This window comes from Bos indicus, chromosome 20 (assembly GCF_029378745.1).
Source record: "Bos indicus isolate NIAB-ARS_2022 breed Sahiwal x Tharparkar chromosome 20, NIAB-ARS_B.indTharparkar_mat_pri_1.0, whole genome shotgun sequence".
Lineage (NCBI taxonomy): Eukaryota > Metazoa > Chordata > Mammalia > Artiodactyla > Bovidae > Bos > Bos indicus.
The window spans coordinates 13,514,451-13,529,919 of record NC_091779.1 but is presented as its reverse complement, the minus strand read 5'-3'; the positions used below and the strand labels follow the sequence as shown (position 1 = coordinate 13,529,919).

General features: G+C 38.3%; 1 protein-coding gene across 10 annotated transcripts in view; it reads left to right on the top strand.

The window, feature by feature from the left end:
• ERBIN (erbb2 interacting protein) overlaps positions 1 to 15,469 on the top strand; it is a 130,359-nt gene that overhangs the window by 32,285 nt on the left and 82,605 nt on the right. For all 10 annotated transcript variants that reach the window (XM_019982799.2, XM_019982794.2, XM_070774610.1 and 7 more), the window contains exon 2: positions 14,326 to 14,373. The gene's annotated coding sequence lies outside the window, so the exon portion shown is untranslated. The remainder of the gene's footprint in view (positions 1 to 14,325; positions 14,374 to 15,469) is intronic.

Genomic DNA, 15,469 nt, shown 5'->3' with positions numbered 1-15,469 from the left:
ATAATAAATAACTAATGGTGGACTTTCAAGCACTGTGGCACTTGTGTGCCAGGATTCACAAATCAGGTCACGCTTTTCAACAGATTTGACTCTCTTTCTAGGGCAGTGTACACATTGCACAAAAGCATTTTATTTATAGACAGCTTTATTTAAAATGGACTTCCCTGGTGGCTCAGACAGTAAAGTGTCTGCCTACAGTGCGGGAGACTTGGGTTCGATCCCTGGGTCAGGAAAATCCTCTGGTGAAGGAAATGGCAACCCACTCGAGGACTCTTGCCTGGAAAATCCCATGGACGGAGGAGCGTAGTAGACTACAGTCCATGGGGTCGCAAAGAGTCAGACACGACTGAGCGATTCACCTTATTTAAAACACCACTTAAAGAACCAGAGAAGTAATTAGCATAGTGAAGTATTAGGTGGAAAAGAGGAGTCAGTAGTAAGGTAAAAGTACTGAGCAAAGCTTTGACTCAGTAAAGTTATAAATTGGGATTCGATTAGGGGGTTGCACAGAAGTAACTTAAGTTTTTAAAGGGAGAAGGAAGGTAGGAAAATAAATTTCTGTGGAAAGAAAGATCCGTTTCAGACCCAGGGATCAAACCTAGGTCTCCCACACTGCAGGCAGATTCTTGACCGTCTGAGCCACTGGGGAAGCCCAAATAATAAATGATAAAGTTTACCTGTTTATAAAGTGTACACTCCAGTAATTTTTAGTACATTTGCAAGGTCCTACAGCCATCATCATGTAATTCCAAAAAATCTCATCACTGCCCCAAGCCCCATACATGTTAGCAGTCACTCCTGTTTTCCTTTGCCCCTAGACCCTGGAACCACAAATCTGCTTTCTGTTTCTATTAATTTGCCTGTTTGAACAGTTCATAAAAATGGTATTATAAAATATATGGCCTTTTGTATCTGGCTTCTTTACCCTGGCATAATGTTTCCAAGGTTCATCCATGTTGTATCATGTATCAGTAGTTCATCTCTTTATATAATAGCTGAATAATACATATTTCATTGTATGAATATAAAACATTTTGCTTATCCATTCATTGCTTATGTGTATTAGATTATTTCCCCTTTTTTGTCCACTATGGATAAAAATCCCATGGACAGAGGAGCCTGGTAGGCTGCAGTCCATGGGGTCGCAAAGAGTCGGACACGACTGAGCGACTTCTTTCTTTCCTTCATGGATAATGCTGTTATGAACATTAGTTACAAGGTTTTCTGAAAGCAGATATTTTCAGTCCTCTTGATTAAATACCCAGGAATAGAATTGCTGGGTTATATGGTAACTATGTTTAACTTTTTGGAAGAATTGCCAAATTGTTTTTCAGAAGTGACTGCAGTAATTTACATTTACATCAGTGATGTATGAGGGTTTTAATTTCTCCACATCGGTCCTGATACCTGGCTTTTTTATTAAGCTATCCCTAGTTGGTGTAAAATTTTAACCTCTTTGCGGTTTTAATTTCTGTTTCCCTAATAACTAAGGGTGTGGATCATCTTTCTACGTGCATATTGGCCATTAACATATCTTTGGAGACATGTTTCTTCAAATCCTTTGCTCATTGTTAAGTTTTGTTGTTTGTATTTTTAGTGAATGTGAACAACAGTGATTTCTGTGCTGTGGGAGGCCAGCTGGACCAGAAAGCAAGCAAGAGCTAGTAGTTTGGGAAAGTTAACGCCCATAGAAGCAGTGCTTAACCAGTAGGAAACAGGAGCAGATGTATAACAGCTTGCCTCTCATCTTATGGACAGACAATTTTGAGACCCCCATGTACTTCTCAGAGAATTTAAAGAGAATGAACCCCAGTTATCCCTAGGTTAGGGATGACTTCAGTAATATACCGTTTCTTATATTGGCTTTTCCTCCCCATCACATACTCTAACTGCTGTTTAGGTCGTTTCTTAGATGGACTATCTGCATTCAAATCCTTATCTTAACCTTTGTTTTTGAGAGAACCCAAACTAAGACAGGTATCATTAGAGTGCTTAGTATTGAAAGACTTGGTAATATTTCAACATTTGAAACTGGATCATCAACAAGAGCGTGAGTATAGATAGAGAAGAGGGTGAATATCTGCATTCTTCATCACTCTAATGTGTTGACGTTGATATAAAGTGGAGTAGTTATCAAAGGATACTGTGATGTGGCCAGTGGTGTAGGAACAAAATCAGGAGGATGTCATGTCTTGGAAGCTAAGTGAAGAAAATACCTGAAGTAGTGGGAAGTAATGCTACTACTAAGTCAAGGGAGAGAGGAGCTTAGAGTTGTCTGTTGGATTTGGCAATAGGTAAGCCATTAATGTTTATTGCACAGACAAAACAATAAACACATCTACAGAAAAACATCTATTTCTGCTTTATTGACTGTGCCAAAGCCTTTGACTGTGTGGATCACAATAAACTGTGGAAAATTCAGAAACAGATGGGAATACCAGACCACCTTACCTGCCTCTTGAGAAACCTGTATGCAGGTCAGGAAGCAACAGTTAGAACTGTACATGGAACAACAGACTGGTTCCAAATAGGAAAAAGAGTACGTCAAGGCTGTACATTGTTACCCTGCTTATTTAACTTACATGCAGAGTACATCATGAGAAATGCTGGGCTGGAGGAAGCACAAGCTGGAATCAAGATTGCCGGGAGAAATATCAGTAACTTCAGATATGCAGATGACACCACCCTTCTGGCAGAAAGTGAAGAAGAACTAAAGAGCCTCTTGATGAAAGTGAAAGAGGAGAGTGCAAAAATTGGCTTAAAGCTCAACATTCAGAAAACAAAGATCATGGCATCTGGTCTGATCGCTTCATGGGAAATAGATGGGGAAACAGTGGAAACAGTGTCAGACTTTATTTTTTGGGGCTCCAAAATCACTGCAGATGGTGACTGCAGCCATGAAATTAAAAGACGCTTACTCCTTAGAAGGAGTGTTATGACCAACCTAGATAGCATATTCAAAAGCAGAGCCATTACTTTGCCAACAAAGGTCCATCTAGTCAAGGCTATGGTTTTTTCAGTGGCCATGTATGGATGTGAGAGTTAGACTCTAAAGAAAGCTGAGTGCCAAAGAATTGATGCTTTTGAAGTGTGGTGTTGGAGAAGACTCTTGAGAGTCCCTTGGACTGCAAGGAGATCCAACCAGTCCATCCTAAAGGAGATCAGTCCTGGGTATTCATTGGAAAGACTGATGCTGAAGCTGAAACTCCCAAAACTTTGGCCACCTCATGCGAAGAGCTGACTCATTGGAAAAGACCCTGATGCTGGGAAAGATTTAGGGCAGGAGGAGAAGGGAATGACAGAGGATGAGATGGTTGGATGGCATCACCAACTCAATGGACATGGGTTTGGATGGACTCTGGGAGTTGGTGATGGACAGGGAGGCCTGGTGTGCTGCAGTTCATGGGGTTGCAAAGAGTTGGACATGACTGAGCAACTGAACTGAACTGAGGCCATTAATGACCTAGGAAGAACAGTTTCCATTGAAGTGATGGGGGACAAAAGTGTGATTCCAGTGAGTTTGAGAAAAATTGATGAAATAGTTGGTTAGAGTGTGTATAGACAACTTGTTTGGAATTTTGTTGTAAAGGAGAGCAGAGAAATGGGTTGATAACTGGAGAGATACCTTCAGAAGAGATCCTTTTTAAGATGAGAGGGAAAATACACCTACTCAGTGTCTCATATTGCTGTGTGTGGTCAAAATCAGTTGATTCTTAGGATATGTTAGAGAATTAACATTCTCTTTGGTTTATTTGACCATCTTGTTCTGTACCCGTCAAGACTTACAAACCATGTGTCAAGAGTCTGCAAAGGAAATTGTTATAAGTCATTAGCAGAATCTAAGAAGATTGGGATTTACTCTGGCATAGAGATGAATACCAGGAAGTAAAGAGAAATAAGGGAATACGTACAAGGAAGTTAGTCCTGCCACAGGATTGTGTTTGGGAATAGTTTAGAATCTGGTCAAGGCTATATGAGAAAGTATTTCTAGGTTTGAAATAATGCCAAGATTTAATTTATTACATTAAGTGCAACATCATTGTGAATATGTTTGTGGTGTATATTTCTACAGTGTCTCTGTGCACAGCTTTTATTGACCTGTTGTTGAAAGAACCAACTGTGTGTTACAAAAAGTTGAAATCTCCTCACAGACCTTCAGTATTCCTATTTTTGGCACAGTTTTCACCTTCTCTAAGTTTGGTTCTGAGCCATACTAAAACCTCCCTCTACTTCCTCCCTCTGATTTTAAAATGATCTGATGTTAGGTTTTCAGAGTTAAATAAATCAATTCTGTCTGGGATGTTTGCATTTGTAGTCTTATTTCTAATTGTGGAATGAAGATCTTTTTGTAAGAATAATTAGGCCCTCTTTCTGTTTTGTAAATTGTAATTCCTTCTAAACTGAGATAGAGGAGAATTTTGAAGATTTTTCTTCTACCTTTACCAAATTTGTTTCACAGAAGGGTGAAACAGACTGAATCTCTTCCATGGGAGTGTCTTATCTATAAACAGAACTATGTATCTACACTGGGCATCTCCTTTCCTGCTTCTAGTTAGCGTGTTTGTTGTTCAGTCTCTTGGTCTGAGTCTTTGCGACCCCATGAAAGTGCATGCGAGTTAGCATATGGGAGCGCACAAAAACTTTCTGGTCCCCTGGTGAGAATAAGAAAAACAAAAATCGCATTAAAAAAAATTAGAGGTAGCAAAAAATCAGTGGAATCAAGGAAGCCTTGGTGAACTGATTTCCAGAGATACATGAACTTCTCATAGGTGAGTCAAGAGTGTGGCAGCTTCCCAGCCTGGTTTCAGTATAGGATGCAGCAGTAAATGGAAAGACTGAAGGGCTGAAGATAAATCATCCAATCTTCAAGAGACACTGTGGGCTTTTGGGGAAAGGGTGGGTATCTGACAAAGCCCCAAAGCAAAATTAAATCATTGAGCCTAATAATTTTATCTACCTTGAATTTTGCTTAAAGAGGAGTACAGGAGGGGTTGAAAAACCTAAAGAAATGTATAGTTCTGCAAATTCTAATGGTTCTTGAATTATGGGACACTGCTGGAGTTGAATCTAAAGGTAAACCAAACCCAGAATATGCAGAACTGTAGCCCAATTTCTTCCTATCTCAGATTTTGACAAGATCAAAAAGATATGACTGTGGTTGAGGATGAGAAGTTGGGGATTGAATTGATCACAGAAAAATTCACTCTGATTGAAGGCAGGAGGAGAAGGGGACGATAGAGGATGAGATGGTTGGATGGTATCACCAACTCAATGGACATGATTTTGAGTGAGTTGATTTTGAGTGAGTGAGCTCTGGGAGTTGGTGATGGACTGGGAAGCCTGGTGTGCTGCAGTCCATGGGTTGCAAAGAATCAGACACGACTGAGCAACTGAAGCTGCAGTCTGAAAGCTGCAGAACTGAAAGCTGCAGCCAGTTTCAGCTCAAATTGAATCTGCTAGAAATCTGAATTATCCGTGACTCATTCTAACTAGGGGTTTCCCATGTAGCTCAATGGTAAAGAATCTGCCTGCCAATACAGGAGACACAAGGGTAGGAAATGGCAAGGCACTCTAGCATTCTTGCCTGGAAAATTCCATGGGCAGAGGAGCGTGGCGGGCTGCAGTCCATGGGGTTATAAAGAGTCTGACATGACTGAGCGACTGATTGAGCATGCATGCATACATCCTAACTGAGGGAAGAGCATAATTCTCTGAGAAATAAAGAAAACTTAACAGTTTTACGCTCATTTCTCAACCCTCATAAAAAGGATTTAGAATACTATGAAAAAATATGAAACATAAAACAGGAAAATATGATTATATAATTAAGAGAAAACAGTGAACAGACTTCTTAGATGACCCAGAGTTAGGAGTCAGTGAGTTAGGAGACAGTTATTTTAAAGCAGGATAGCATGTGAGGGGTTGAGTATTTCAGGAGAGTGATGGAAACTTTGGAAAAATACCAAATGCATATTCTAGAACTAAAAAATGCAGTATCTTTAAAAACACTGCTCAAATGGCCTTGATAGCAAATCTGTTATAAGAAATAGACCATAAGAAATGGTGAGTGTGTGAATAAATACAGAAGTCTGTTTTCTGGTCTTTAAATTTATATAAGTGACAGTGAATGTGTGTGTGTGTGTGTGTGTGTGTGTGTGTGCATGCGTGCACACTCAGGTGTTTCCAACTTTTTGAGACCCCATGCACTGCGTCACCATCAGTCCTTCCAAAGAATATTCAGGACTGACTTCGTTTAGGATTGACTGGTTTGATCTCCTTGCTGTCCAAGTGACCTGACAGACTTATCTGACATGAAATTTTCCAGGCAGCAATACTGGAGTCGGTTGCCATTTCCTACTCTACACCTCCCGTGTTGGCAGGCACATTCTTTACCCCCGCACCACCTGGGAAGCCCTGGGATTTATAATATATGGAAGTAAAGTTTATGACCATAGCATGAAACATGAGAGTATAAACAAACACATTATACTCTTTTGCATTTGTTATATATAAAATTATGTATGTAATTAGAATAGTATAATATTATTTGAAGGTGGACTATGATGAATTAAGAATATGTGCTGTACATTCCTAGAGCAGCCAAAATACTTGTGTTGTGTGTGTATGACTTAAAAGTCCGCACAATGAGATTATATAGGGAAATAACTATATTTGGAGGCAGGAAAACAGGAACAAAGAACAAGTTAAAAATAAATAGTAATGCAATAAACTTAAATTATACAAGTAATTATATTAAATACAAATGGTCTAAGCCAAGCATTGAAACATAGAAATGGTCAGGTTGGATAAAATAGCAAGAACCAACTATATGCTTTGTACAAATGGGCAATTTAAAAACAAATTTGGTTAAAAGCAATAGTGGGAAAAGGTATACTAACACTTATCAAAAGAAAGTTGTTATAGCAAAATATACTTTAAGGATTATTAGAGTAAAAGGACATTTTATAATGATAAAAGGATCCATTTATCAAGAAGATATAAGAACCCTAAATGTATATTTACAAAATATTCAGAATACATGAAATAAAATTTGATAGAAATAAAAGGAGAAATGGACATTTATACTTAGAGATTTCAGTACTTTTCAGTAATTAGTAGAAAAAGAAACCATAAATTAGGAAGGGTATGGAAGATTTGAACACCACTGTCAATCAGTTTCACATGACATTTTTTGAATACTAAGCCCAAGAGATGCAGAATGTGACATTTAAATATATATGAAACACCAAGGTAGATCTCATGTGAGGATGTCAGAACTTCAACATACTGTGGAAGACTTGAAATTATAATATTTTCTTTGTCTACAGTGAAATTAAGTTAGAAATCAATAACAAATGAGAATTCAGTTCAGTTGCTCAGTTCTGTCCAACTCTTTTGTGACCCCATGGACTGCAGCACGCCAGGCCTCCATGTCCATCACCAACTCTTGGAGCTTACTCAAACTCATGTCAATGAAGTCGGTGATGCTGTCCAACCATCTCATCCTCTGTTGTCCCCTTCTCCTCACGGCTTCAGTCTTTCTTTCAGGGTCTTTTCCAAAGAGTCAGTTCTTTGCATCAAGTGGCCAAAGTATTGGTGTTTTCAGCTTCACCATCAGTCCGTCCAAAGAATATTCAGGACTGACTTCCTTTAGGATTGACTGGTTTGATCTCCTTGCTGTCCAAGTGACTCTCAAGAGTCTTCTCCAGTGGCATAGTTCAAAAGCATCAATTCTTTGGCACTCAGCTTTCTTTTTCTTTATAGTCCAGCTCTCATATCCATACATGACTACTGGAAAAACCATAGCTTTAACTTGACAGACCTTTGTTGGCAAAGCAATAGCTCTGCTTTTTAATATTCTGTCTAGGTCGGTCATAGCTTTTCTTCCAAGGAGCAAGAAGAGTCTCTTAATTTCATGGCTGCAGTCACCATCTGTGGTGATTTTGAAGCCCCCCAAAATTGTCTCTCATTTTTTCCATTGTTTCCCCATCTATTTGCCATGAAGTAATGGAATTAGGAGATCCCTGAATGGTGGTGTTTTTTGTTTTTTTTTAGCCATACCATGAAGCTTGCGGGATCTTAGTTTCCTGGCCAGGGATTGAACCCCAGGCACTTGGCAGTGGAAGCTCAGAGTCCTAACCACTGAACTCTTAGAGAATTCCCAGTCTGAATGTTTTAAAATTAAGGTGATTCTGAATAACTCATGGTTAAAAGAATAAATCAAATGGAAAATGAACATTTTAAACAAATGGAAAGACAACATATCAACATTTATGAAGTGAACTTCAGAATTCATAGCTTTAAATCTTGAAGAAGAAGAAAATATTAGAATCATTACTTAATAAGTTTTAGCCTAAGAGAAAAAGACAAATTCAAAACAAATAAAAAGGCAGAAAATATAGAGAAAATGAGCGAAATGGAAAATGTCCCATGTAAATGAACAAATTGTAAAATTTTCTCATTGGAAAAAAATCAGTATAATTGGTAAACTTAATGTTTAGAGCAATTTATATAACTCTTGAACTTGTGAATCAGCATGTGGTCTTTTATCCCTGGCTTCTTTATGGCATCATGTCCTCAGGGCTGCATTCAAGGAAGGTAAAGCAGTAGTAGTAAATCTTCTTGAGGCAGAGGCACTGTTGTTTGCTTAACTTCTGCCACACTGAGTTGGCATAAGCAAGTCATTGTTGTTTAGTCACCAAGTCACTTCTAACTCTCTTGTGACCCCATGGGGCTGTAGCCTGCCAAGGCTCCTCTGTCCATGGGATTTCCCAGGCAGAAATACTGGAGTGGGTTGCCATCTCCTCCTCCAGTCAGCCCAATTTCAAGCAGTGGGGAATAGACTCTGGATCTCTTAATCTTGGTGGTGAAAGGCATTGTGGCCCTGTTTCTTGATTCATAGTGGTTAAATCTCAGGTCAGAGGTCTGGGATTTTACCCTATTTACAAGGTACTGTGTTAACTTGCCAGAAAACACAAACCAGAGACAAAGGGTTTATTACTCCCTGGAAAGCAAGCAGCCACCAGGGCAGTACTTGTGTTGGTTACTTGAGCCTGAGTCTTCATAGGGCTTCACAGTGAAGGTCAGATGGGATCTGCACAGGTAGTAGTGTGCACTGAAGAAGGGAACCCTGAATTGGGAAACCTGACCACACATAGGACCACTCATGACTTGTCCTGTCCTCAGGAGAGTGAGAGAGAGAAACCTTACCTTTACTCTGGAATTTAAACAAATCTTCTCTGGCGGCAGGGGATGAGATGATTAGATAGCATCACCAACTCAATGGACATGAATTTGGGCAAACTCCAGGAGACGGTGAAGGACAGGGAAGGTGTGCTGGTGTACTGCAGTCCACAGGGTCACAAAGTGTTGGCCATGATTTAGCGACGAAACAGTGAACAACGATCTCTGGAGAGAAGACATTGAACTGCCTCAGTGTTGCTAAATGTTATTATCTGGAATGTATCCTTATATAAACATCTTAAATTGGCTGTAAATGACCCAGGCTATGCAGAAATGTGAGATGCTCATGGAGAATTATTTTCTTATATAGTGTATCTGCTTGCACAATAATATTCATTCTTCCCATATACAAAATCTTATCACTCTTCTCACTAGAGTGTCATGTCAGACTTGAGTCCAGTATCTTTATCATCTAACCAAGGTCCAAATACAGATAAGGCTCTGCTATGCCATTTTGTAATTAGAGAAATGCAAAACAAAAATACAGTGAGATACTGATTTTCACCTACTACATAGATTAAGATTAAGAAAGACTGAGAATATCAAGTGTTGGTGAAAATTTAATTGGAACTCTGGGAGTGGTAAGTGGTAAAACTACTTTCTAAAATGATTTGTTTATTTTTTAAGAATAAAATTAAACATGCCTGTAGACTCAGTTCAGTTCAGTCACTCAGTTGTATCCCACTCTTTGCGACCCCATGGACCGTAGCATGCCAGGCTTCCCTGTCCATCACCAACTCCTGGAGCTTGCTCAAAGTCATGTCCATCAAGTTGGTGATGCCATCCAACCATCTGATCCTCTGCCATCCCCTACTCCTCCTGCCTTCAATCTTTCCCAGCATCAGGGTCTTTTCCAGAGTCAGTTCTTCACATCAGGTGGCCAAAGTATTGGAACTTCAGCTTTAGTGTCAGTCCTTCCAAGGAATATTCAGGGTTGATTTCCTTTAGGATTGACTGGTTGCAGTCCAAGGGATTCTCAAGAGTCTTTTCCAACACCACAGTTCAAAAGCATCAGTTCTTTGACACTTAGCTTTCTTTATGAACTGTGATCTAGCAGTTTCACTCCCCTTTATTTACCTGCAAGAACTGAAGCCTACATTCTCATTAATACTTGTACACAAATGTCATAGCACTCTTATCTAGGACAGGTTGTCTTGGTGAGGGTATTGACTGGAAAGTGGCACATAGGAATTTTTCTTGGGTGAGGAAAGATTTTATATCTTGATTGCTGTTGGTTATATGGATGTATGCATTTGCCAAACTATACTTTAAAGGTCTATTTTATTATGTAAATTATGTAAAAATATAAAAGTGGAAATTTCTGCAGCTGTGGGAACTCCTTATAACTTCAATATGTATGTCAATTGCTTTATTCGACCTTAAGTTTTTTTAACATATATATGTAACCATTGTTTGATATAAAAGTTTGTTTGGTTAACGTTGCTGGCATTGACGAAACTTTCTATCAGCATTCAGAAAACTAAGGTCATGGCATCTGGTCCCATCACTTCATGGGAAATAGATGGGAAACAGTGGAAACAGTGTCAGACTTTATTTTGGGGGGCTCCAAAATCACTTCAGATGATGTTTGCAGCCATGAAATTAAAAGACGCTTACTCCTTGGAAGGAAAGTTATGACCAACCTAGATAGCATAATTCAAAAGCAGAGACATTACTTTGCCAACAAAAGTCCGTCTAGTCAAGGCTATGGTTTTTCCTGTGGTCATGTATGGATGTGAGAGTTGGACTGTGAAGAAGGCTGAGCGCCGAAGAATTGATGCTTTTGAAGTGTGGTGTTGGAGAAGACTCTTGAGAGTCCCCTGGACTTCAGAGAGATCCAACCAGTCCATTCTGAAGGAGATCAGTCCTGTGTGTTCATTGGAAGGACTGATGCTGAAGCTGAAACTCCAATACTCTGCCACCTGATGAGAAGAGTTGACTCATTGGAAAAGACCCTGATGCTGGGAGGGATTGAGGGCAGGAGGAGAAGGGGATGACAGAGGATGAGATGGCTGGATGGCATCACTGACTCGATGGACATGAGTGTGTGTAAACTCCAGGAGTTGGTGATGGACAGGGAGGCCTGGCATGCTGTGATTCATGGGGTCGCAAAGAGTCGGACACGACTGAGTGACTGAACTGAACTGAACTGAGCAGGGGTCAGACAGCAATGCTGACCTTAAGAGACATGTAGCTATTTCATCAGCCTTCTTTCCTCACCTCTTGCTGTATGTGCTGTAAGGCATAGCACATTTTATACATATAATTATTTTTATCCTTCAGGATCAAGTGCTCCTTTACAGTATTTGTTTTTTTCATTACATAAGTTTCTTACCTTTTTATTCTTGTTCTTTTACATATAACTATTTTCATTGTTTACTAGCATGTACTTATAGGTAATGGGTTAATAATGTTCATAAAGTTCCTCAGAAGTAAGCACAGGTTGTATCAAATACAGATTAGTAAATATGATAGCCATAATTAAACTAAAATCTTTCAGAACAACTAAACACCATCTGATAGCTATGGGCATGCCTGAGGAGCCTTTGTTGTGCATTTTAACTTCTGAACTCTTATTTAAAAAGATCATTCCAACATAAGATTTCTCTTAAATCTAGCCAAGTATAACTTGTGATCTCTTCAGATCCATAGGGAAGTATACATACTATATTTTTTAAAACTTTTACAGTGATTTCACTTTTCAGTTACAAATATTTCCCAAATGAGAGTTTATCAAAAAAGAATGGGAAGGGGAAAAGATGGTAATTTGAATATAGATATACGACTGTGGATTATTGTTGAAACTGTTAGGGGGAAAAAAATCACATCATTTTCTTTATGATAAAGAATCTTGAATTATAGCTAATCTTCTAAATCTGAATCTCTAAGGGAGAAGCTACAGTAATCTGTAGTTTTGAAAAATAACCCTAAGGTGTACCATGGCACCCAAGGTTTTTTTTGGGTCCATGAGCAACTTTTTTCTTTCAACTGGCTGGAACCTTTGTTGGGATGGTCTATGAATGGTTTTCCAAATCTGTTTATAAAAATGTATCTTTCTCTTACTAGATTATTCCCTACACATCCATTATTGTGAGTCTTGACTTGCCATCTATTCTCACTCCTCCTGTATTTTTCAGTGTCCTTAATAACTGAACTACCTGGGTTGTCTATATTTGCTATGATGTTATCCTTCTATTTCTTGAATCCCCTACAAACAGCATTTTGTCTCATTACTCCTCAGTAAGATAATCAGTGACCTTTACCTTATTAAACAGTGGCAGTTAAAGTTCTTACTAACATAGTTGATAACTTCCTCCTTGAAATAATTTTTTCCATTTAGCTTTTAGAATATACTTTGGGTGAATGAGGGGTGCTTTCTCTTGACTCACTGCCTCTTTTCAGTGTCCTTTGCTGGTTCTCTTCTCTTCTTTATGACCTCTATTTTTATAGTATCTCAGGGCTCAACCATTGAATTTGTTTTCTTCCTTCATTCCTTTCTTTTTGAACTTGTACTCTTCTATCCACGTTGATGCCCTTGATTCTTTCATGTAATTTATAACTTTGTTAATTTTTTAATATTTATTTAGTTATTTGGCTGTGTCAGGTCTTAGTTGCAGCACTCAGGATCTGTGGGTCCCAGAGCATGTGGGCTTAGTTGCTCAGTGGCATGTGGGATCTTAGTTCCCTGACCAGGGATTGAATCTCTGTCCCCTGCATTGAAAGACAGATTCTTAACATTGCACCACCAAGGAAGTCCCTAATTTCATTACTTTAAATATCTCTAAACAGATAACTTCCAAATTTATAGTCTCAGTTTGGATTTCTTTCCACATCTCTGGATATTCATGCAACTGTCTACATAAGATCCCACTAGGACAGCTTTCAGGTATTTCAAACTCAAGTCTCTAAACACAAACTTTTCTTCTCACTAACCTCCTTCTGTAGCCATATTCCATCTCAATTAGTTGTTAGTCCCATTTTATCAGACTACCATGTTTGTAGGAGTATGTTGCGTGACAAAATAAGTGGCCATCTTTGCTTGATATACACAGAGGTGTTTTTTGTGGTATGTGCTATGTGTAGAATTTGTGGAGAAAGTTAACTCAGCAGTCCTAAACAATTTTTTATAAGGACAAATAGTCTAATATATTTAGAGTGACACTTTAAAATTCTGAAACACGTATTTATTAATATCACTGAGCTTTTCAGAAAAAGATTATTCATGATGTATGTACTTTTAATTAATGCTGCTGTTTTGGGTTTGGGGCTGTCCTGTTTTGGAATGTGTTGGTTTCAGGTACAGAAAACCTAACAATGGTTTAAGCAAATAGAGGATTTGATTTTCTTACACATCAAGAAATCCAGGTATTTCTGTGGTTGGCATTGGCTCAGCTGCTCAGCAGTGCTGTTAAGAGACCCCAGCCTGCTTTGTCTTTCTATTTTATCAGCCTTATTGGTAGGCTTTTAATCCTCATGCTTGTTGATTCATAGTCATCATGTTCACACCCGTCCCTAGATAAGGAAACAGATGTTTTTCCAGAATCCACTACCATTCTACCCCCAAAGTAGACTTCTAAGTACGTGTCATTGAGCTTAACTGTGTCATCTGTCACTTGTCCACCCTTCTTGGAAAGCTAAAAGTGGGTATTTAGCTAGGTCCATTACCACCTTGAATAAGAGAAACTTCTGAAAAGAGGGAAAAGACTGATAAGCAGTTAACAGTGTTTGCCACAAAGAACCACCAAAAACTACTAAATTTTAAGTATAATTGGTGATTAGAGTGTATTTGCTTGGGAAAACTTTTATTGTTTCCCAGTAAGCTCAAATAAATGGGATTTTAATGGTAGGTAGAGTGGTATCTGTTAATATAGGTGAGGGCTCTCAATAGTCTAAAAATATTATGAACAATAAATCCAGTTACTATTGAGAAATTAGCAATTTTGTGTGTGTGAGTTTATGTGACTGAATTATACAGGATTTTAATTTAGATTTTGAGATAAATAAGAAATTGGAAGAGATGTTCCTTAAAATCATAAAGATTATTTTTATTGTTAATTTTGTTTCTTTTTTTTGTTTTCATAGAATGTTGGCTCAATTAAGAAACATCAGGGAGATAAATTCAACCCAGTGGTAAGTAGTTTTAATTTCTTTTGTTAGAAAGTGTTTGCATTATTACTATGCCTTTTATTTGGTTGGCGCCTCTTCCTCCACTGTTTTTGTATCTGCCATTTTAAGCCTGATTTATAAAGTGGCTCTTAAATCACAGCACTAAAAGTTTAATGAACAGTCCCCATGTGGATCACTTCCTGTTCAGATCAAGTCAGTCTTTCTCCCTGTGCTTTACTTCCTTGCAGTATTGTATAAGGGAGGATCTCTTTGAATTTGGTTACTCATTTCTCTCTCATGTGGTGCTTTCCTCCTCTGACGTCAATAATTAAGGTCCCCCTCCTTTCTTATCAATTAGCAGTTTTAGTCTGCTAAATTAGGATCCATTTTTGTATTTGTTCAAGGACCACTGAATTTATTCTGAGGTCTCAATTGTCCTTTTCACTGCCTCTGTCCACAGGAAGTTCTGTTTTGTTTTGTTTTTTAATTCTCAAAGTTTTCATTTGAAATATAAACTCTTTGTGGTTTCCTAAAGCTAAGTATCTAGTTTTTTTTTTTCTGAATTCACATTCTTTTCTGAGAAGTTCTGCAGTATTATTAGGACTACAGAAACGTCTTAGAGGTCATTTTACTTCCATTAGCAATTATTCTGCCCTGTAAATTGCCTTCTACCTCAAGTGCCCTGCACATACGATTTAATATACTAAATAATATACTAAAATAAATATACTCTTCTTTTTTACTGACCACTCTGTGTAGCACAGGAGATCTTAATTTCCAGACCAGGGATTGAAGCCATGCTGTCTTTATAAGGAGTGTGGAGTCTTAAGCACTGGACCACCAGGGAAATCCCCACACTCTTAAATCATTGTATTTGGTAATAGTGTGTCATGTTCCATTATTCTCAGCTGGGAGTTAACGCTTTCAAATCCATTATGATTTCTGGAAAATGGATTTTTTTAGGACATATTTTGCAAATTATTGAATACTATCATATATAAGTATAAGCATATAGTAGTTATAATATGAACCAGAGTAATAGTTTGAAGTATTATATTAGTGCTGTCTCTACAGTAATAGAAATGTTCCTTATCTTTTTTTACTCAGTATGGTATCCATT